Below are 19023 nucleotides of genomic sequence, written 5' to 3'. Positions count from 1 at the left end.
GTTTTCCTCCCCCTCTCCATGCACCCAAAGACATTCCTCACTTAACTGCCCAGCAGCATAATGGGAGTATTTCTTCCTTCCAACTCCTTTCAGGGGTAATGGGCCCAGGGGAGTGGGGGGGAGGAAGATGAGGGGTGGCATTCAACACTCTGTCTCTGGGGTGGGCAGGCATGGCACTTGGTCTTGGGGTGGGATTATCTGGTACTCCATCTCTAAAAGGTTTGCTATCACTACTCTAGAATTTCATTTTTGAGAGCTTTGCATTCTTAGATTGATGCTCCTGTAGTATGCCACTATATCCTAACCATCCTTTTTCTATCTGCTTTAAGGTTTATTGTGATTTAGGACATAAATTCAGTTCAATAAGTATTTATGACACATTTGCCAGACTCTGAAGATATAAAGTAAAAAATGAAGCAATCCCTGTTCTCCCTGAACTTAATTTTTAACTTTCCATTTTTATCATGCTTTCTACTCTTTTCAGTGATGGTGTGGTATCTTTTTTTTTTTAAGCTCTAACCTTCCGTCTTGGAATCAATACTGATCAATCAATATATTGGTTCCAAGGCAGAAGAGTGGTAAGGGCTAGGCAATGGGGGTTAAGTGACTTGCCCAGGGTCATACAGCTGGGCAGTATCTGAGATCAGATTTGAACCTAAGACCTAGTCTCTAGGCTTGGCTCTCAATCCACTGAGCTACCCAGCTGCCCCGATGGTGTGGTATCTTGAGAGTGGCAAGAGTATACAGTACATAGCACTTGTACTATGTTAAGTATTGCCAAGGTAAGTGGGGTGATCATAACTTCACTTTTTGAGATTTATCCCATAGCATGTTACTCAGCCTACTTTAGCTTGGAAATTATATGTCACATTAACGTATCCTTGTTTCCATTTTGTTTAATGATACCAAAAGGATATGTGTTCCACAACCAGTTGGTCGTAGTAAAGATGTAATTTTCATAAGATAACAAAGACTTTCTATTGACTTCTGAACAGATTTTGTTGTATTAATAAGTCCATCCCCCTTTTCTCTTCCTTTATGGATTAACTGTTGTAATAATTCTCAGATTCATATGCCAATCCACATCACATACATAGCACTAAACTCCCTAAACACTTTACTTATTATATCAAGATGAAGGTGAAGGACTTAGAGATATTATTATTTATTTGTTATTATAAATAAAGGGTAAGGATTAGTCAAAGATTAGATTTTCAAATATCTCAATTCCAGAGTATTTACTGTACTTAATCTCACCCTGTTAAATTTTTTGGATTAAGTTATTCTTTTACTCTCAAAAAAAAAAAAATCCCAAGGCATACCATTAAATGAGAATGGCATCAGCCTGTATAACTTAAATTATAACACATAAACTTGAATAATCCAGGCAAGAAATTTGAAACATTAATTGGGTTGGAGGGAGCACTTATAAAAATTATACATGTATTTTTTAATCCTTTACCTTCTGTCTTAGAATTGATACTAAATCTCATTTCCAGGGCAGAAGAACAATAAGGGCTAAGCAATTGGGGTTAAGTGATTGGCCATACGTCACATAGCTAAGAACTGTCTGAATCTAGGTTTGAACCCAGGACGTCCCATTTCCAGGCTTCGTTCTCTATCCACTGAGATACCTGCAGGCCCCGAAAATTATATTTTAAGCAAATTTTTGATCCTTAAAACAAACCTGTGTGAGGTAGTTGTTACAGATAAGATACTTAGGGTGAGGGCCACATATCACAGTATTCACAAAATTCAATATCAGGTCTTCCTGATTCAATCCATCTCTTTATGTATTATAGCACCTAGTTGCATGTTAAATGGGCAGAAAGTTATTTTGTGTTGTTTAGAAGTTCTAAAAAAAGATCATAAACAATAAGATAATATATTGAAAACTTTAAAAGTAAACTTATGTAATGTATAATGTGTAAGAGTTTAAATTTAGGTTTTATGCTAAATATGAGTTAAAAAATAATATTGTGGTCGCTGATTTTAAAATATTAGTTTTAAGTCAGAATGACTTTTAGCAGTTTTATTTACAAAAAGGTGGAAAGAGTGAAAGTGTAAATGTAGATAAAGAGACAGATTTCTACCAGCCTTTCTCTGGTCTGGTTCAACCTCAAGACTCTGTCTCCACATGGATTTCCCAGTAATCCTCAGCCAGAAGTGCCCGTGGTGTCTTCAGCCAGGGTTCCACCACCAACGCAGCCTCCTCCAAAGCCAAGGTAGGAATCTCAGCCACTCACTCAGCAAGTCAATGCAGGATCCAGGGGAAAAGTTTCCTTCAAGCCAGGAAAGGAATCTCTGGAACCAATCTCTCCAAAAGCCAGGAAGGGAATGAAAGCTAGACCAAACTGGTCTCTTCTTTTATGCTTCTTTTTACACTTCACTTCCTGTCACTCCTCCTCTTCACAGAAACCAATTGCAATCTTCCAATTTGCCTAGCACTGCCCAAGGAAAGGGGTCAGTGACCTTTGGAGTTGTGAGCTTACTCTAGTAAGTGATTTGTGAATTCTCATACTTAATGGTAAGTAGGGGTGCTTTGAATTCTTGATTTGATTAGCTAAAGATAGTCAAGGGAGAGTTATCTTCACAAATACCACTCCTTTATTTCTCTTTTTCTCTGTATTTTTGTTTACAGCAAATAATGCAATCAGAAATATTGTATTCCTTTTAGAAAAAGTAACACTATTTGAATATTTGCTAAGTAGATGAGGGACAGTTGTGGCAATATATGGTGGGTGGTTCAATAGCTTGTGACTCAGGATAACCTGGGCTCAAGGTCTTTTCTATGACTTTAACCTTTTAGCAGTCTTGTACTATTAGTTGCAGAGATGGTGATATTCTACATTAATATACTAAATTCTTTATTGAGGACTGTTGAAATATAATAATGGATTCTATCTAAAAGAAAAAGGTTTGAGAGGTTAGGATGACAGTGGATTTAATTTAATCATAAAATCCTCAAGCATACCTAGGTATTTTTTATAGGTTTTGAGACAATTGATTTGTAATAGTTCTATCACTTGAGTTTAACTCTTTCCTTCAGTTCCTTTGGAAAGATTCTAAGTAAAAGTTAGGACGAATCCTTTAGCTCATCTTAGTTTACCTAATGGTTTGGAAAACTCAGTTCTAGTTTCTGACTGCTCATCAAACTTTCATTAGTTCTTCATTTTACAGCTATTTATAACTGTTTGATGCACTGTCTACTCTCAGTTGCCAAAGTGAGATGATCTAGGTCAAAAGAACAATAAATTGTGGCATGCTGTTATGTGAAGATAGTGGAACAATAGAATAGCAAATGATGGTCTTGACATTGCTAGTGAATAAATATTGGGAAGTACTCTAATCCTTTCAGACCAAGATATTGTTTACTGAACTGGGGAGAAATCAAATGAAAGAATGCTTTCCCCAAAGAATTACATTTAGTTGTGTGGAATAGTTAAATAATAATTAAGTCTACTGGTAGTTAGACAAGGGGAGTTAAGTGAGGCAATGTAGAAATATCAAAACATTCTATGAGTGCCAAAATTAAGTGGTAATATGAAATGGTATAATAGGCCAGAGAACTGGAATTGATAGAAAAGGGAATTTGTTTTGCTTGCCTTTGCATGTTTATTATAATGGGCAAGGTAGGAGGAAAAATAAATTTTAACTTTGAAAAGGATGGATTAGAGAGAGATTTGAGATAGGTAGATAATTGAATGCTATTGCAATAGATCAAGTAAAAGGAAATGAGAACTTGAATTAAGAGTGTGACTGTGAATGCAAAAAGGGATATGTGAAGAATATGACTTTTTTGTTGTTTCAGTCTGGAGTGATTTGCCATTTCCTTCTCTAGCTCATATTATAGATGAGGAAACTGAGGCAAACAGTGTTAAGTGATTTGTGCAGGGTCACATAGATAGCAAATGTCTAAAGCCAGATGAACTCCGATCTTCCTGACTCCAGGCCTAATGCTCTATCCACTTTGCCACTTAGTTTTCTCCATGAATTCTTAAGAAGCTAGAAATGACAAAATTTGTTAACAGATTGGATATTTGGGGAGAGTGAGAGTAAGGATTGCTGACATCAAGGTTTTAAACCTGGGTGACTAATAGAAAGATTGTGGTACTCTCAGTATATTTGGGAATCATCTTTGAGATGGTTATTGAACCCATAAAGACTAATGCATTCACTAAGTCAGATAATATAGAAGGAAAAGAGAGGGAGAATAGATGGTTTGCCTTTTAGTGAGGGCCCAGTTGAGGTTAATTAACATAAATTTGTAGTGGACCCATTAGATAAATGATTTTCATTCTAGCTTTAGTTGCTATGCCCAGTAAGAAGGTTTGTTAGTGAAAAGAGAAAGATTGTAATGTTACAAAGTAGAAAAACAAATGTTTTGTTGTTTGTATAGTATGTTTTGTTTTTAAAGAATACATCTTAATGTTTGTAGGGGAAGTGGAATCAGATCTCTAGGGGAAGCAAGAATATATGAGATAATGCACATAGCCTCTTCTTTTGAAACAGGAAAAAAAAGTAAGAGCTTGAGATAGAGTAGAGGATATGAACTAAAGTAGAGACAAAATGGGGATGAGTTAATTTAGAAGAGAGTTTAAGAAGACAGGTGAAATTCAGTTTCCTTTTTTAAAATTTTCTTTTATTCATCTTTACATGCCCATTCACTTTTTAATTAATTTAGAATATTTTTGCATGGTTACATGTTTCATGTTCTTTCCCTCCCCCCTCCCAGAGCCAACAATCAATTCCACTGGGTTTTACATGTATCATTGTTCAGAACCTATTTCTATATTATTACCATTTACACTATAGTGATCATTTAGCATCTACATCCCCAATCATATCCTCATTGAACAATGTGATCAAGCAGTTGTTTTTTTTTCTGTGTTTCTACTCCCATAGTTCTTTCTCTGGATGTGGAGAGCATTCTTTCTCATAAGTCCCTCAGAATTGTCCTAGATCATTGCATTACTGCTAGTAGAGAAGTCCATTACGTTAGATTGTGCCAGAGTGTATCAGTCTCTATGTACAATGTTCTCCTGGTTCTTCTCCTTTCACTCTGCATCAATTCCTGGAGGTTGTTCCAGTTCACATGGAATTTTTCCATTTCGTTATTCCTTTTAGCACAATAGTATCCCATCACCAACAGATACCACAGTTTGTTCAGCCATTCCCCAATCTATGGACCCCCCCCCCCCCATTTTCCAGTATTTTTGCCACCACAAAGTACAGCTATAAATATTTTCATACACATATTTTTCCCTATTATCTCTTTGGGGTACAAAACCTAGCAGTGGTATTGCTGGATCAAAGGGCAGGCAGTCTTTTAAAGGCCTTTGGTCATAATTCCAAATTGCCTTTCAGAATGGCTAGATCAATTCACAACTCCACCAGCAATACATTAGTGTCCCAATTTTGCCACTTCCCCTCCAACACTTATTACTTTCCTTTGCTGTCATATTGGCCCATCTGCTAGGTATAAGGTGGTACCTCAGAGTTATTTTGATTTGCATTTCTTTAATTTTGAGAGATTTAGAACACTTTCTCATGTGCTTATTGATAGTTTTAATTTCTTTATATGAAAATTGCCTATTCATGTCCCTTGCCCATTTATCAGTTGGGGAATGGCTTGATTGATTTAGCTTATAAATTTGAGAAATGAAATCTCTGTCTGAGGATTTTGTTATAAAGATCCCCCCCCCCATCTGTTGCTTGCATTCTAATTTTGGTTGCATTGGTTTTGTTTTTACAAAACCTTTTTAACTTAATAAAAATTATTGATTTTCTATTTTGTAGCATTTTCTATCTTACTTGGGTCTTAAATTCTTTCCTTTCCCATAGATTTGACAGGTGTATTATTCTATGTTAACCTAATTTACTTATAATTTTCTTCTTTATATTTAAGTCATTTCTGAATTTATCTTGGTATAGGGTATGAGGTGTTGATATAAGCCTAATCTCTCCCATGCTGTTTTCCAATTTTCCCATCAGTTTTTGTCAAATAGTGGGTTCTTGTCCCAAAAGCTGTATCTTTGGGTTTATTGTATACTATCTTCCCAAGGACATTTACCCAAGTCTATTCCATTGATCCTCCCTTCTGTCTTTTAGCGAGTACCATATTGTTTTAATGACCACTGCTTTATAATACAATTTAAGATCTGATACTGCTAGGCCCCCATCCTTTCATCAGTAGCAATATGCCAGCTCCATGATGATGCTCTTGTGCTTTTCCAATCACCAGTGGAGTGAAGCAGGACTGTGTGCTTGATCTCATGCTTTTTCACATGATATTTTCAGTACTGTTGTAAGATGCCTTCAATGAGGATGAAAGTGGCATTCAGGTCAGCTACCACACTAATAGCAAATTATTTCACTTGAAAAGGCTAATAAGCCAAAACTAAAGTGGAAGGAGAGTTGGTATACAACTTTGTTTGCAGGTGATTATGCACTCAGTCCAGGCTCTGTGACTTAGATGCAACAGAGTAAGGATCGATTCTCTACCACTTGTGCTAATTTTGCCCTGGCAGTTGACACCAAGAAAACAGGTACTCCAACAATATGTGGAACCATCAGCTACAACAAACGAAAAGATTTTGAATGTTGTGGATAAGTCGCTTATTTTGGTATTATACTTTACAGGGATTTCCACATAGATTATATTAATATACATATTACTAGAGGTAGCTCAGTGTTTGGGATGCTTTGAATGAATATGTGAGAGAGAAGAGATATTAGGCTGTCTACTAGAGTTGAATTCTACAGAGCTGTTGTGCTGACCTCATAGTTGTATGCCTCTGGAACTTGGACAATTTATCAGCGCTGTGCCAGGAAACTGAATCTCTTCCATTTGAATTGTCTCAGGGAGATTCTGAAGATCACTAGGTAAGATAAGATATTGGACACATCACTGGAACTATCAAGGATTCAAATTCTACTGCAGAGAGTTCATCTCCAGTGGTCTGGCCACATTGTTTGAATGCCAAATGTACATTTGCCTAAAAGACTGTTTTACAGAGAACTTGTGCAAGGCAGGTGCGACATGGAGGTCAAAGTGACAAGGTCTCTCTAAAGAATTTTGTAAGAAATGGGGGACACTGGCACAGGACCATTCTTCATGGTATGCTCATCAAAGAAGGTGCCGTGCTCTGTGAGCAAAACAACTGCAGTAGCTCAAAAAAGAAATGAGATATGCAGATTTGGAGATTTCTCCATCCCATAATGTTCATATGGTTATTTGTGTGTGATAGAACATTCCAAGCTTGTACTGATCAGCCACAGTCAGACATTGTACATTGACCTCAGCTCAGTGATGTTACTTTTGGTCCTCTCTTAGTACAAAGGACAACAGTCAACCACAACCAGCTTTAGGGTCTATGACCCAGTAATAAAGATGTTTCTTAAAATGTTGGAATGTAATCAGTGTAGAAGAACAAACATTTTTGTAGTTTGTGGTTTTTTGTATTTGTATTGTATTTTAGGGCACATCTTAATGATTGTTGATAAAGTGGAATTCAGAGCCTTAGAGAAAGCAAAAATATATGAAATCGTGTACGTAGGAAGCTCTTCCATAGAGATAGGGAAGGAAGAAATGTGAGAGCTGGAAATGAGACATAAGAATAAGTTTTAGAGTGGAAGCAAGAATAGGGATGAGGGTTTATTAGTGATAGGAATCAGGCTCAAGTGGAGGAAGTAGGGTTAAGGGATAGGTTAAGGCTGGACCATCACCTAATAATAGGATAATTAACTCCTATGATGACATCCCACTACTATCTACCCCATTACTGGAGAATGTATTAGTATCAATATTTATCCCTTCTAGGAGATTATATATTTCATTATCAGCCAACCATCTGGAACCAATATTAAGTATTGTATTTGTTCTGATTTCTGACAATAGGTATATTTTCTTGGTTTTACTTTAACTCTTTATTAGTCGTTTTAGGTTTTCCCATTTTTCTCTCTTTCCTCACATTCATTAATCTTTGTAGTGAAACAGTCTATTATATTAATGTGCCATAATTTGTTATTCTCCCAATGGATGGGTTATATACTGTGTTTCCAGTTTCTACTACTTCTAAAAGTGCTATTAATATTTTGGTATATACACAATCCAATGTCTTTGACCTCTTTGGGATTTTTGCCTACTAGTAGGATTTCTGGGGCAAAGGGATATCCATATGTCATTAACAAATGATTGTGTGTGTTTTTTTTTATCATCTTTGCCAGTTTAGTTGTACTGACAAAACCTCAGAAGTTTTACTGTGTATTTCTTTTTATCAATGATTTTTTCCCATATGTTTGTTGATGGTTTATATCTCTTTTTGGAAAAAGAAACTGCTCCTGTCATTTAGATACTTATTTGCAAGGAATGAACTTTGCCCTTTTAAATTAGTCTTATATGAAAAACTATACGTTTCAAATTGTGTGTGTTCATGTGTGCATGTTTCCTTTTTCCATCACATAAGTATTCTCTTTGCAGATTTAGTTTGACAACACTTTATCAAAATCTCTTCATCTACTCCTATCTCAATATCATAAATCCATAATAGATAAGATTTTAGATGAAAATTAGTAAGTCATTGGTGTATTTTAGCTACATACTCCAAAACAAAGCATAGTCATCTCATATTACCAATAGTAGAGCTAGGGAAAGGAAATGCTACCATGGAAACATAACCAGAATGACTTGATCACACTCAAGAAGCTTAACTGTCCTCCAACAGCATATTTTCAATATTGATTTTTTTCCTACTTTTGTATTTTAGGAGCTCATTTCATAGTGACCAAAACAACTGCAGTTTTCCCCAAAACAGTGTGAAATGTACACCTGAACTTGTTTTCTGAGGGTCATATAGAGCTATGCCCCCCCCAAAAAAAAAGGATATTAGGTAGTTAATTTTTTTCAAATTTGATCAATTATTAGAGATTAAATTATTATGCCTTTTACCACCTAAAGACCATAGTTCTTATTGATTAAAATTTATTCTGATCTAGAACTGAGCCAGGGATCTAGCAAGCAATAATATTAGTTTCTATAATTTGCTGCTATAATTTCAAAAGCACCAAATTATTTGTGCCTTAATTTAAAATTTTGTGTTCTGTCATCCACATTTTAATCACCTAAATACATAATTATTCCTTATTGATAAGATATTTTTTAAGTAGTTTATTTTTTCCTTAGGAGCTAAAATGGGACTTTAAAAAATTATTGATATTTTCCACTATATTTTCCACTATTTCTCCTTCCACCCCCTATGAGAGACAGCCATATATGTTTTTCCATGCTTCATCATGTTAATTGATCATACATTGGTCATGTTTCACATTTCTTATAGTATAATAATTCCATTTTTTCTACTTTTTTTCTTTGCATGAATTCTACCTTTTGACCATATTTTGTAACTTGATAACCACCTATTCTTTAATCATTAGATGATGTAGACTCACATATGTACATCAATTGAATCTAAGTGGGGGAGAGGGGAAAGAGAGAGAGAGAAGAGGTAGGCAGTAGGGCGAGTACTACATAGACTAATTTCATTTAGCCATTCCTTAAGCAATGGCTATCTGCTTTGTTTCTAGTTCTTTGCTCTCACAAAAAGTGCTGCTACAAATATTTTGGTGTATTTGGAACCTTTTTGTCATTAAATTTTTTTTTAACCATTACCTTCTGTCTTAGAACCAATACTTTGTATTGGTTCCAAGGCAGAAGAGTAGAAAGGGCTAGGAAATGGAGGGTAAGTGACTTCCCCATGGTCACATAGCTAGGAAGTATTCAATGTTAGATTTGAACCCAGGACCTCCCATCTATAGGCATGGTTCTCAAACCACTGAGTTATCTATCTATGCTCTTGTCATTGACTTTTTTGGGATTTACATCTAGCAGTGGAATTTCAGTCAAAGGGTCTAAATACTTGAGCCATTTTCTTTTCATTGTTGCTTTCAAAAATGTTAGTACTGGTTTACTGTTCTGCTGACAATCTTAGTATAGTTCTTTTCTTGTCACAAACCCTTAGTTATTGCATTTTTAAGATACTGACTCTTTAAGGCATTGTCTTTTCATATGTATCACTCTTATTGAATTAAATAAATAAGCAGTTACTCTAAATTCTGAGACAGTTTTTGCTTTATTTTGATTGTGAGAAGCCATAGTATACTAAACCATTATGGCACCAGCCAGCATTGTTCTTTGATTTTAGAATAAAGTTAATTTAACTACTTGTAACTCAAAATGAGAATTTGTGTACTCACCTTAAGGTAACGTGGAATTATGGTCCAAGTCCAGCTGGAATGGCTTTAGAGTACAGGTTTAGACAATGGATAGACTATAATCTTAAAACTAATCTAGCTTGTTTGAAGAGACTTATCTCCAGGTTGATTTTAGAATGACTTTTGTAACCAAAACAATTTTCTACCATGGAAAAGGACACTTGTGATATGCTCTTATTTGGAGTATCCATGCCAATAAAATCCCAGAATCCTTAAGAATTGAAGGTAACATAGATCGTTTAGTTGCTTTTCCTAAAAATTTTAGCTTGAAAGATTTTTCCAGTAGGTGAGCAGGATAATAGTAGTTTCTCCACCTATTCCCTCCATCTCCAAACTATTAGGTTAGTGATATTTTGATCTTGGTTTTATAATCCTATTAGTAATGTGTAGTTTAACATTACTTGCCAGGTTTCTTTTGTATAAATTGTTTTTTTAAGCATGTTCTGACTCAGCAGAGTAAGGATTATAAATTGCTTTAATTTTCCTCTTATTGCTTTCTTGTATCCCACCTCCAACTTTCCTGCTATCTTGTGCTGTAAATCTAAATTCAGTGATCATATTTATAAGGCATTTATATAAGCAAAAAAAAAAAAACCCTCCCTGATCTGATTGCCATAATCTTCAGATATTTTACAATTTATGTAGTTCAGCTAAAGAATTTAGTAAAATTTAGGACTGAGTCTATGATCTATCATTCTCCATTAAAGACTATCTTGTCTACTCAGGCTGCTCTCAGCAGCAGTGCTGTCTCCTTAATTTGCCGTTGTTGTTTTTATAAAGGTATTTTATCAATTACATGTAATAACAATTTTATGTATAAATTCTGAAGTTATTATGATACAAATTGTCTTCCTCTCTTCCCTCCCTCTTCCTGGAGCAAGTGGGCAATTTGATCTGGGCTATTATTATAGGTAAATTTTGGAAGGGGGAAAGGAAGGTGATATACAAAGGGATAAAGCACAATTAAATAAAATGAATTTATTAACAAGAAGGGAAAGGGGAAGTGGGGAAAGGTTGTATCTGCCTCTTATCTCAGTTATTAAACCCAATACCTAACTACACTAAACTAAATACCTAAATATTCAAGGCAGCTTACAAGATGTCCAAGAGAGTCCAGATCTACACCCTTTAGGCTTGACCTTCACCTCCAGACAGTCCATTGGTAAACCTCTCCCTTCAACAGCTTAGAATGTTCACCCAGCCAGCTCTTGGAGAATCTAAGGCTTGAGAGCTGTCAATCAAACTCTTGCTACAGTCCCCCCTTTGCACAAAGCTGAAATCGTGTTGAAAACACTATTTTGGCATTTGTGTACTAACTTACTTGCATATTACTTAAACTAAAATATCTACCCAAAATAGCAAACAACCTACACTCAACTATCTTAGCCTGCTATCCTATTCTAGGGATTTAGTCAAGGAAAGGAAAAAAGGGAATTAAATAATGAACAATTACAGATTTTAAACTGTTATTATTAGATTGTTTAAGGGGAAAAGACAAGAGGGAAACATCTAAATATTTTAAGTTTATTGATGGGAAAAGGGAGAGGAAGGAGGGTAACAGAGGAGAAGGAAAGGTTCTTAATCTTATCCCCAAACCTAAATTCCCTTAATAATACCCTAATGGCTAACTTATCTAGGCTAAATAAGTTAAGTTCCCCCCAAACAGAACATCACAAACTGAGTCCAGCAAATGAGCCACGATCCCAGAGGTAAAGTTCAAAGTAGGTCCAGAAGAGTTCTTCTTTGGTCTTAAGTTCAGCTGCCAACAGCCAATAAGAGCAGTTTTTCTCCTCTCAAGCTGATATTTCACAAAGGGCCAGAAATCTTGTAGAAGGATGGATCACAGCTACCTCCAAAACAACCCCTGAAGACTGTTTTGTTTTGTTTGTTTTTTTTTAAGTTGGGACCTTAGAATCTTGACCCAGGCTCTCATGTGATTCTATGTCACATGTCCCTATAAATCAAATGCAATTCATTTTGCAGAATCATTTTGCTATCTTTCTTTGCTTACTACAAAACACAGAACAAACATATGCAAAAGCACAAGCAAATAACATCAAAAGCAAAAGATAAACACAAGTTTTATGCAAAACATTAAACTCATAAAATACTACTCTTATCAACTAATACAGAACATTCTACTACTACTGTAATGCATTAACATCAAACTTAGAGAAAAATTTTTTTTGAAAATTACAATAAATACAATATTGCATAAGTTTTACACAGAAAATTAAACTAAACCATCAAACTCACTTATGCAAACTACATGTAACAATAGATAAAATTAAACATAAGTGATCTATTTACACACATTTTACATACATATATACATATAATACACACAATATACACATAGGATACACATACATAAATATATACACATTGTATTTATACATATATTGCATATATGTTGCATGTATACAATAATACAATTGATTTTACAATCTTAACTATAAAGCACACCATTTACATATATTTATAGTTTTGTGTGATATGTGATGGTATATATCATTTGTGTTATGTAATGTATTTTGTAGTGTGTCAGTATCTAATCTTATCTATCTTAAATTTTAACCCTAACTATTAAATCCCTATTTTCAAAATTCTTCTGTCTATCTATATTCCTATACTAAACTAACTTAACTATTTTTGTTAGTAACTAGTTTATAGCTGATTATAACATTGTTGGTACCCTAACTATACATTGCTTCACTCGTCCAAATAGTGAATCAATGTAAGCTAACCATGTTTATGTAATTGTGTATGTGTTTATGTTGTTATTTTTGCTATGTTAAGTTGTTTTGTTAGTGTTATGCCAGTGTTACTGTTATGCTAACTTTCTTGTATGCAATATACTTACCACTACTTCAGATTTTTCCTTCTCTTCTCATCTTACCTTTTTTTTTTTAACCCCTTACCTTCTGTCTTGAAGTCAATACTGTGTATTGGCTCCTAGGCAAAGGCAGAAGAGTGGTAAGGGTAGGCAATGGGGGTTAAGTGACTTGCCCAGGGTCACACAGCTGGGAAGTGTTTGAGGCCAGATTTGAACCTAGGACCTCCTGTCTCCAGGCCTGGCTCTCAATCCACTGAGCCATCCAACTTCCCCCTGATTCTCACTTTCTGCAATCTCTTTTTTATTTTTTTCTTCAATAATTTGTACATTTTCATTATTAATACCATGTGCTAATTTTATATGTGAACAATGATACCATAAATCTCTACCTAAAACTTTTTTAGAAAATGGAGAAATTAACACAATTGTTAAAGGACCTACCCAACTCCTCTCTAGTGTTGCTGATGTTTTAGCAAAATTTTTCACATATACCATATCTCCTGGTTGGAAATTATGGAGAAAATAATCCAATGGACTAGATTGGATCAATACTCCCATATCATGGAATTCTTTTAAGATGTTGTAAAGCACTTAAATAAGAAGTCAGTTGACAATCTCCTCCTAAGAGAGATGTATAGACTGTCTTATAAATTTTTGCCTGCAATGGAGCATGTCCAAAGAGCATTTCAAAGAGATGATACATATAAATCTGCTCTTGGTCTTGTACATAGGTAAAACAAAGCTATAGGAAGAATATCTGGCCATTTTAAATGTGTTTCAGCACAGATCTTCTCCACCACAGTCTTGAGTTCCCTATTTACACGCTCTACTTGACCTGAACTTTGTGGGTGATAAGGAACATGATATTTTGGGTGTTATTCCTAGATTCTCATAGACTCTTTTCAGGATATCTTGGGTGAAATGAGATTCTTTGTCAGGGTCTATGGTAAGCAGTACATCAAATCTAGGTATAATTTCCTTAACCAACACTTTTACCATAGAGCTAGCTGTATTTGTATTTGATGGAAATGCTTCAGGCCACTTAGTTAATTTGTCCACAATTACCAGACAAAACTTGTACCTTCCAGCTTTTGGCATGCTGATGTAATCAATTTGCAGACTCTCAAATGGCCAATATACTAAAGTTCTACCACCTAAACTTTTCTTCCTGAATGCCCCTTGATTGAATTTTTGGCAAACAGAACAAGTTGTACAGATCTTATTTGCTACAGTACTTATTCCAGAAGCTACCCAGAAGCCTTTTTTTTTTTCAGAGTATACACTACAGCTTGAGTACCAAAATGACCTTGTGGATGGCTTGACACAAATAGTTATACAAATCTTTTGGTAGCAGTGGTTTTCCAGTGTCTGCAACCCATATTCCATGTTCTTTTCTTGCTCCAAATTTCTCCTTCCACTTTTGAATTTCTGAGTCTACATAAGCTTTTTCTAGATCATCAGATTCAATAATTGACAAATTCATTACATTCACTGGAGCATTACTAGCAGCAAATTTTGCAGTGATAACAGCTCTATGATTTCCTTTAGAGACTGAATCTCTGCCATAAGTATGACTTCTACAGTGGATCACCGCTAGCTGTTTAGGTTTTTGGCTAGCATCCAACAACTCAGTTATGATTTCTGCAAGAGCAATTGGTTTTCCTGATGCAGTAATAAAACTTTGTTGTTTCCAAATCTTTCCTGTAGCATGACAAACAGAAAATGCAAAACGAGAATCTGTATAAATATTTGCAACCAACTCTGCCCCTTGAGCACTAAGGTTACTAGGTTATGAGCCATACCACAGTGTCTCAAATTCTGTGACTACTGCAGCACCTGTATATATAATTCCATTACACAAATATGAAGATCCATCAGTGAATAACACCAAGTCTGGATTTTCAATTGGAGTGTCTTTTAAATCTGTCCTAGGCATATCCACTAGATCTGCTACTTCTACGTACTCATGTAAATGGTTCATTGTCCTTTGGCAAATCAGGAAAAAGTGTAGCTGGATTTAATACATCTCCTCAACTGAATGTTTTTACTACCTAGGAGTATAATTTCATACTTAGAAATTGTTGATCAGAATAAGCTTGAATATGAAATTTCCTCATTAGTGCTTCTATTTGATGTGAACAATATACAGTCAATGGACATCCCAAAACTAAATCTGCTGACTTCTGGACTAACACAGCTACAGTTGCTACACTCCTTAGACAATGAATTGTCCCAGCAGCTATTGGATCAAGCTGACAACTATAATATCCAATTGGACAATAGCTTTGTCCCAAAGTCTGTGTCAGTACACCAGAAGCAATACCTTTAGTTTCATTTACAAATAGTTGAAATGGTTTTGTATAGTCTGGGATTCCCAAAGCTGGAGCAGATAAAATGGCTTCTTTAAGCTTACTTAAGGCTTGCAGATTTTCAGGCTTTAGTTTTAGAGGTTCTGATTCTGTATTCCTGCTTAAACACTTTGTTAATTCATTATACCCAGGTATCCATTGCATACAGAAACCAGCTGTTCCAAGAACAGCTCTGAGTTTCTTTTTGGTCTTAGGAGCACTCAGTTTCTGGATATCTGCTATTCTTTTCTGTGTGATACTTCTGGAACCCTCTGATAACACAAATACAAGATATTGCACTCAAGGCAAAACCCACTGTAATTTTGCCTTGGAGATTTTGTGCCCACACATATAATTCTATCAAAAGAATCTTGCTATCTCTGAGACACACTTTAGCATTTGGGGATGCAAGGAGAATATCATCCACAAAATGCACTAATTTACTTTCTTTGAATGTAATGGTTTTTAGAACACTATTTAAATTTTGTGAAAATTGGCTCGGCAAATCATTATATCCCTGGGGCAGACAAGTTCATGTGCTCTGAATTTTTTCCCAGGTAAAAGCAAAGAAAGCAAAGATCTTTTGAGAATCCTCATGGATTGGTATTGAGGAAAACTCTGAGCATAAATCAACCATGGTGAAATATTTTGTCTGACTTGGGGGTGGATGAAATTATAGCAGCTGAACTTGGTACAATAGGATGTGTCTTTATCACGTAATCATTTATAGCTCATAATTCTTTGCTATTTTGATCTAGCTTTGGCTTTTTGATTGGAAGAACAGGTGTATTATATTCTGAGAAGCAAGGTATTATGATCCCTTGTTGGATTTAGGGATTCAGTGATTGATCTGATACCCTCTATTGCTTCTTTAGTTAAGGGATATTGAGGTACATAAGGAACTGGTCCTTCCTTAGTCTTCACCCTTACTGGAGTAGCTGATTTCAGTAGACCTACATCTGTGGAAGATTTTGACCATAAACCTTCAGGGAAATCCTCAGGTATAGGATAGATTGAATCCAAGTCATCCTTTGTACTGACTGAATCTAAGAACAGCAATGGAAAAGCTTTTAGAGATTCTTCTGGTAGATGTAATGATATATCACCAGTATCAGTACATTGAATTGTTGCCCATAATTTACATAATAAATCCCTACCTAAAAGATTCATGGGACAGTCTGGCTTACAAAGAAATGCATGCTCCACAGATAAAGGACCTAAAGTAATCATTGTAGGTTGTAATTTTGCTATTCTCTTTGGTTTACCAGTAGCTCCTATAACTTCCATTGTACCAACCACTCTACAATTCTTAGGAAGACTTTGCAAAACTGATTTACTGGCTCCAGTATCAACCAAAAGGTCATAAATCTGATCACTTATAGTGACAGACACGTATGGTTCTGTACTATTTGGAGGTTGAAATGTTTCTAATACTGGTGCAAGCACAGTAACATCAGTACAATACTCAGTCATTTCCTGTCTATCCAAGTACATCTGCTTGAACAACATGATATTCCCAGGATTTTACATCTTTAACTCTATCATCAGCTTTTCCACTGCTATCCTTTGTCCCTATACTCTCCACCTTGGTATCATTGTTCTCATTTACAATTACTTTATCATTATCCAGTTTACATTCTTCCCTATTTTCCATTATTTTACAATCATTAAAATTTCCTGTAATTTTACACTACAGTATTCTTTTTCCTCACAATTATTAACATTAATTACATTATCCTTCGATTCAGTCACATCATCTATAACTTCATTAACCTTATTACCTTATTCATTAACATTATTACCATTACAATTACTTTCATTTAATCTCAGTCCATTTTCCCTTGATTCATAAACAGAAGAACACTGGGTAAACCTTCATAAGGAACATGCTCCTTTCCTCTGATCACCCTTAACAACCTGACTGTATTTTGGCCTTGCTCCAGACTTAACCCAGTCCTGCATGGTGTTTAGATCTGGTGTTTGAGCTCCCTGACAACAGGCATTCTGACATGTATTTCCATTATTCCTTCTTGAGTAGTTATTCCAGCTAATTATTGTTATTGTTCCAGTTATTATTGTTGTTATTCCAATTATTATTGTTATAATTCTGTCTAAAAAATCCTCCATTCCTGTCCAGTTGTCTGGAAACTGACCTCTGTATCTGCATTCCCTAACAAAATGACCAATCCTATTGCATAAAAAGAACCTTTGGGGACCTGATCTTCTGTCCCTATGCTTAGAATAGTTGTTATTGGGTTGTATGGATCTTAATGCAGCCACTGCCTTAACCTCTTTAATCTCACTTCCTCTTGCTTTGTCCTCTGCTTCCTTCAATTTACTTTTTAGATCTTCTATAACTGTATCCCCTTTATCATATTTATATTGTATCATATTTATATGTATCTGTGCATAAGTATGTTGCCTTCCTTCTAATATCCTCTAGTTCCATCTCCTCCCAATCTGGATAATTGTTTTTAAAGAATAGTTTTATTTTAGGGATAGCAATTTTCACTAAGATTCTTTTTATATGTGCTTTTGACCTGTCTTCCAGAACATCCATTTTCAAATATGTTTCAGCTGCTTCTGTAATGTGGTCAAGGAATGTAATAGGTGTTTCATTAGGCTTTTGTTTTATCCCCTCAAACTTGGACCAAGCATTTGGCCTTTTAGTATATCTACCCATAACCTCTAGTATTGCCTGTCTGGCTTCTTTCATCATGTCATATTGGGCTTTGTTGTTCATATCAGTGTCATTATAATGTTCTAGCCCTGGTGTTAATAAGGGATCCTGCCTAGTTTCATCTGTGAACTTGTTCCTTTCCCTTTTTGTTGAAAGTTCTTTCATTAGTAGGGCAAAATCATTATAATCAGGATCAAACAAATCAATGGCTCTCCTCATTTCTTGGATTACCTTATTAGGTTCATCTACAAAGGCAAGTGTTCTCTTTTATGGACTCCAAGTCTTTAGGGGTAAACCTCTTATGGGTTTTTAACTGGAATATCTCATCCCTAGAAACTACTGGGAGATCTCTTAGTGGGAATAAGGTAATCATCTCTTCAGCCTCTTCCTTCTATAGTCTATTCAACTTTTTAGATGTACCATCCTTTTCCTTTGCCTCAAACCCATATTCATTATTTATATACCTTTTGTCTTTTATATACATTTCCATTTGGTCCAGTTGCAGCTTTATCATTATCACCATTTGCTCAAGTTTAGAATCCTTTGTTATCCATACCATTATGTTCTTCAATCCATTTCCAAGAATAAATAACACCACTCTACATTTATACACAGTACACATACAAATACACAATATGGGGACATGAGCCAAGACAGTTTATACAGTCATCGACCTGCAAGGTTTCATCCACTGATAGTCCAATAACATATAACACAGTTTAGGGAACAGGGTAAAAACAATGTATGGGATATGTAGAACACTCCCACATTACATAGAAAAAAATCCATTAATATGTCCCCAGACATGTTTACATTCATTAACAATCTATTATATACAATTGAATTAGTAGTATTATAATCTACTTTGATCTGTGTACACACACACA

The 19023-nt window shown here is 35.3% G+C and overlaps 1 protein-coding gene across 3 annotated transcripts in view; it reads left to right on the top strand.

Annotated features, from left to right (window-relative positions):
- The window catches only part of FOXN2 (forkhead box N2), an 81712-nt gene that overhangs the window by 32343 nt on the left and 30346 nt on the right, over positions 1–19023 (top strand). The window lies entirely within an intron of this gene.

Source organism: Monodelphis domestica, chromosome 1 (genome assembly GCF_027887165.1).
Source record: "Monodelphis domestica isolate mMonDom1 chromosome 1, mMonDom1.pri, whole genome shotgun sequence".
In the NCBI taxonomy this organism is placed as follows: domain Eukaryota; kingdom Metazoa; phylum Chordata; class Mammalia; order Didelphimorphia; family Didelphidae; genus Monodelphis; species Monodelphis domestica.
Note: the sequence above shows the minus strand (reverse complement) of the source record. Positions and strands in the feature narration are given on the sequence as shown.